This window comes from Gastrolobium bilobum, unplaced genomic scaffold (genome assembly GCF_033153095.1).
Source record: "Gastrolobium bilobum isolate Gb01-03AN ecotype WA unplaced genomic scaffold, APGP_CSIRO_Gbil_v1 utg7893, whole genome shotgun sequence".
NCBI lineage: Eukaryota > Viridiplantae > Streptophyta > Magnoliopsida > Fabales > Fabaceae > Gastrolobium > Gastrolobium bilobum.
In genome coordinates this window covers 170,382-176,381 of record NW_026896650.1, presented here as the reverse complement: position 1 = coordinate 176,381, position 6,000 = coordinate 170,382, and positions in this window count along the sequence as shown.

Sequence of the window (6,000 nt, the reverse complement as noted above, 5' to 3'; positions counted from 1 at the left end):
CAGCGACTAGGCTGCTGTCCTTGAAGAGTTTGAGGTGCTTTTTACATGGTTTAAGTATTGGAGATGCTTAACATGATGAGGTAGAAGCTATTTAAGGTAAAGAACTCTATTTATCACTACAAGCAAAGTGGTTTTCAGAGGCGGTTATTTTTGCATTTTGAGGTGGTTCAAATCGCCTCTAAATGCTTGGTTCGGCGGTTCATAAATCGTCTCGTTTACCACCGTCGCGAGGCAAAATATAGCAGTTATCACAAATCGCTGGAATAACCGCTTCTACATGACAATCTGAGGCAGTTATTGTAACCACCTCCAAAACATATTCTAAGGCGGTTATTTTAACCGCCTCCAAAAGATAATCTGAGGCGGTTAACATAACCGCCTCCATTACCGTCTCCAAAAGACAATCTGAGGCGATTATATTAACTGCCTCCAAATAACGTGTAACTGCCTCGAAATAGTTAAAATTATATTAATTTTTAATTTTTAATATTAAAATTGTTATTTTTAAAAGTTAATATAATTTTTATTTTTAATATAATTTCGATAGTGATTAGTTAATATATATATATATATATATATATATTTAAATTATTTTTAAATGTTAATATAATTTTTATTAGTTGAATATAAATAACTTATTGAATTTTGTATATGTGTGTGTTAGTGTGGGTTGTTATATAGAAGGGAATCGAGAAGGAGGAACATGTGTTATCCAATGTGGGACTTTAAAGTGAAAGTGAGATGGTTTTTTTCAATGTGCAACAGTCATCTTTGAAAATTTATATATAACACCAGATAATTCAACTTAAAAATCTGAACGGTCAGATTAAAGTATTACAAGAGAAGAGCACACTAGCCAAATTTGAGGACGATCCAACGGCTGAACAAAGAGATTTCCCTCTTTGAATCTCACTATCCGATAGATCATGAACCGCCTCTAAATATGCTTTGGAGGCGGTTTAACCACCTTTAATGTATATTTTGAGGCGGTTCACATGAAATCGTCTCCAAATGTCTATTAGAGGCGGTTAAAATAACTGCCCCCATTTCCATTCAAAGGCGGTTATATTAAAACCGCCTCTAATTGTTGCATTTAGATGCGATTATATCTCAACCGCCTCTAAATGGTCAATGAGGGCGGTTATTTTAATCGTGTCTAATATACATTTGGAGGTGGTTATGGTTTAACCGCCTCTAAAAGTGGCAATTAGAGGCGGTTTTAATGTAATCACCTCTGAAATGATAAATGGAGGTTGTTATTTTAACCGCCTCTAGTACACATTTGGAGGCGGTTTCACGTCAACCGCCTCAAATTAATTGAACTGCCGGAAGTACCGCCTCTATGTATCAATTGGAGGCGGTTTAAGTGAAACCGCTTCGAAATACCAGTTTTCTTGTAGTGTATGGTGGCTAAAAATTATGATGTGAGCAAGGATTTTCTATTATAAGAGTTAATTATAGATGCCTTGTATTATGATTATTTAATAATTTTTATGTTTGGTTGTTGGTTGTTTGATGATTTGATGTCAAATTAAACATAAAAAAGCTTTGATTTAACAAAAAGGAATTGTAGGAGAACAAAGAACCAAACGACCAAGAGAGAATAAAATGGAAGACCAACTGTTTGTGAATATGTCAAAGTGAAATTGAAGTTATAGTATGTTTTGATTAAGGTTCAAGTGATGGAAATTTGATGGAAAGTTGAAAGAGATTTCATTGAACATTAAATAGCCAATTCGGCTATGTGAAGGAAGAGTGTGTGAGAATAGGTTTTATGTGTTTTAAATGATAATTAGAGATGTATATTAAGTGTTTGAGTTTTTTGGAACATGATTGAATTGCATGAAATTTAAGAAAAATTACATGTTCTTAATTATGCCTAGTTTCGACTATCACTATTTAAATTGGATGAATGTTTGTTTAATAGAATTTGAATAAGTATTAAGATATTATAGTGTGTATGACGATGATTGGTAAGAGTTAGAATAAAATAAAAGTGGGAAACCCTAATTAAGTTTTGTATGTAGGCTTTGTTTATATTATGGTTTTGAAGTAAAAGTGGATTAAAGTGTGATATAGGGTTAATTGGTTATCAAACAATGATTTTATCAAGTTGTTTGAGTAAGAAAACAAGTCAAATACTTTGTTGCATTACAGAGTATAATTCGGCTACCTTATGATTAAGATGTCATAGGTATGGTTTTTAATTCAATTAAGTACTTGGTTGAATAAATCAAGTAAAATCAAGTGTATGCTATGTAGGTTTAAATTATTGAAACCTAAGTTACCCTAAGGGTTAAGTTATCTATGTTGAAAGTGTCAATATGTAAGGTTTTAAGAATATGTCTATAATAGAGTTTGACTTATGAATTGGTATAACATAAATATAAAAAAAATAATTTTTCGTACCTTGTTAATTTTTCATTTCAAATTCCATAATAAAAAAATAATATATATATTAATTTTTTCATGTTTAGTTAATAAAATAAAATTTACACACAAAAAAACGTGTCGGAGCGTTGACTACGTGTCGAAAAAAATTAACCGCGTGTCGGAACATTGACTGTGTGTTCTCAAATGTTGACCGTGTGTCAGAACCTCCTGTTGGTGTCCGACACATTTTTCAAAAAAATTAGCGTGTCTGTGCTTTGTAGGTTGTGAACTCAATATAGTTAGGTACACAAAATATTAAACTTGTAACAGCACGTTACGTACCGGTAAAATTATCATTGCATATGGTATTAAGCGCAGTTACAATCACAGTCATTGAGTTAACTAAATTACGGGTAAACTTTTTCTTTTATTACATCATTAACTTTAAACAATAACCAATTCCGTAATCAATTAAAAACAAGACCGTAATTGTAAGTGTAAAACTTGCGGAAGCATAAAACTTATTTATCATAACTGTAATACCCCGTATATATCCGGTAATGTTATCATACTATCGTATTAAGCAGCGCTTAATTAAAAATGCGGAATATCTTTTTCTTTTCAATTATGATGTCATTATCATTACCAACTTGCTTATTAATCAATTAATAAAACATCGCATGTATGTAATTGCAATAAAAAAGCTAACTGAAATACCTCATAACATAGATAACAAAAGTGTGTCTCTAGAAATCACATAACTACCACAAGTAGGCCGGACCAACTAGCAGGTTATACAACTCCAATCTAAAAGTACTAACATAAAGTGTCATGGACAATCCCCATGCTCACTCAAATAAGGCAACACGCCCAACATCAGTCTCAACAACAACATCATAAATAGCGGAAAACATAAACAACATCCAAATCCAGTCATGGCAGCAATACAGCATAATATCATAATCAGCTAAGCTCTGGCCTCCTGCCGCCAGAGGCATCAGTCACCATACTACCTGAACCTGAAATAAGCATTCCCCAAACGTGGGGTGAGATCTCTAAACAAGAAATCTCAGTAAGAGAAAAGGGTCCTCAAAGATCTTCCACCCCAAGCTCACTTACATGTGCAATATAAGTTTAAAAGCAGTTCATCAATATCATTTCTAAAACAGTGCAATGCAGCAGATAATCATGTCATGCGTGTCAATTCTATTCTACTGGCCAGAGAAATACATGATTTATATACGACAAATACCCACACATAGTGCAAGACGCCACTTGCATTCACCCCGGATCACCATATCGTATGACGCCACATACTCAGGCTTACCGTCAAGATGAAACAACACATGCATATTAAAAGCCATTACACATAAAGCTCAACAGCATTTCAAATATTCAAAGCATGTAACACAGCATGCATATAACCACACCCCCATGGGACATGGTGGAACCACAACATAGCTAAACCGAGGACACAAAAGCTTACCTTGCAAGCTAACACCCAAAGCCAAGAGTCCACAACTCAAAGTCCAAACACAACAGATTCACAATCTGTTATGGACCAATACTATATCAATAATAATGCACCACAAGCATATAACTTAAAGACAACGCCTTTCCTTTACGTTTTACGTCTTAAGGCTTCATACCAAGCCATAAGCCCTTAATCACTTGATTCTGACTAAGTTCATTCATTACAGAAGTTCAACTTCATCAATCTAGGGTCCGCAAACTCCCAATAGCCTACTGTACACACAGCACAGCTACTGTTCTACGAAATCCCAGAATATCCGGATATTCCTCGGGACCATATCCGGATAAGCAATATCCGGATATCTCACTGTACATATCCGGATATCCAAATCCCATATCCGGATATTTCTCGGGCAGATATCCAGATATTTCATGACAGAATGCAGAAACTGCATTTCGTGAAGATATCCTTCCAAGGTTGGGTTTTTAACATTTAATTATGTTAAAACATGCATCTTTATACTGATTTAGGGTCATACTATTGTTGGTTACTTGCTTAACTCTTTTAAACATACCAAGACACCTCTTTTACTCATCAAACACATGATCAAGGTTGGTACAACTCACCAAAGCTCAAAACAGAGGAAGAAAGGCTCGTGGAGCTCTCAAATCTGCCTCTACAGGTCTGACCTTCAAGGCACACGAAAATGGTGATCAAGAGTGATCCTTTCACACAAAAGTTCACTCCTTGAAGCTCCCACAACCAACACAAAGCTTCAACCACACCAACACAAGGACTCAGCCCCAAACCTTGACTCAAACCAGCTCCCACAACTCAGAAGATGGGACCTCAACCTCCCAAGACATTCACCGGCCCAAGTGTTTACTTAACCAAAGAGAAGAAGAAATGGAGCAAAGGTGGCAACTTGGCTCACAAATGGAGGATAAACCAGAGGCAAGCAACCAGCAGCTGACCAGCCTCCTAACACTCACGCATGAGTCAGTTTTCTAGGGCAATGTGCCCTTAATAAGGGTATTTATAGCCATTTTCCATTAAAACACACAGTATTAACTTTAATTGCTACACTTAGCATTTTAATCCCAAACTCTGGATTCTTAACCTGCTCAATTTTACAAGAATTTTCATATTTTTCTTATAATTTTCGGAGCACCTTTCCGGTACGCGCTTTTCAAAGCCAGTACCGGTTTCTAGCACCAGTTCTCATTATTTGGACTTGAAAATCGTTTTACAAGTCCTACATATTATTGTAGTAATTATCATGCACTTATTATAATTTTTCGGGATACTTTTTTGGTACGCATTTATACCGACTAGCAGAACCGATTTTTGCACTTTTCTTCCGAAAAGCGACTTTCAACATTCTTAATCACTTACCATAATTATTAAAGCCTCTTAATAATTATTAGGGTCAATTATGGAATCATTTCCTATTTTCTCATAATTTATTAATTAAAACTCCTTAATTAACGGTGCGGGTTCTTACATTCACCCCACTTATTTAGGATTTTGTCCTCAAAATCAGAATATACTTGTCTCGGAAGTCGGGATACTGCCGGAGAAGCTCGTCCTCTCGCTCCCAGGTACACTCCTCAGGAGTTCTTCCTGACCATTGCACTTTGACCAGCGGAATGATCTTGCTCCTCAGCTGCTTCTCGCCACGATCGAGAATCTTTAGTGGTCCGACGGGAGTCTTTAGGTTCTCCCGAACCTCCACATCATCAGGTTGCACCACGTGCGACGGATCTGCTAAGTACTTCCGAAGCTGAGACACGTGAAACACGTCGTGGATGTTAGCCAAGTTCGGAGGCAAGGCAAGCCGGTAGGCAACAAGTCCTACTCTACCAAGAATCTGGTATGGCCCAATAAACCGCGGGCTCAGCTTCCTCACTCCGAGTTCCCGTCCAACACCGGTGACAGGTGAAATTCTCACAAACACGTGCTCACCCTCACTGAACTCCAGTGGACGATGCTTGACATCGTAGTAGCTCTTCTGGCGATTCTGCGCCTGCTTCAGCTTTTCCCTGATCATCTGGATTTGCAGGGTGGTATCTTGGACAAAGTCCAAGCCAAACAACTCACGATCCCCAACCTCAGACCAGCAGGTAGGTGTACGACACCTCCTACCGTAGAGC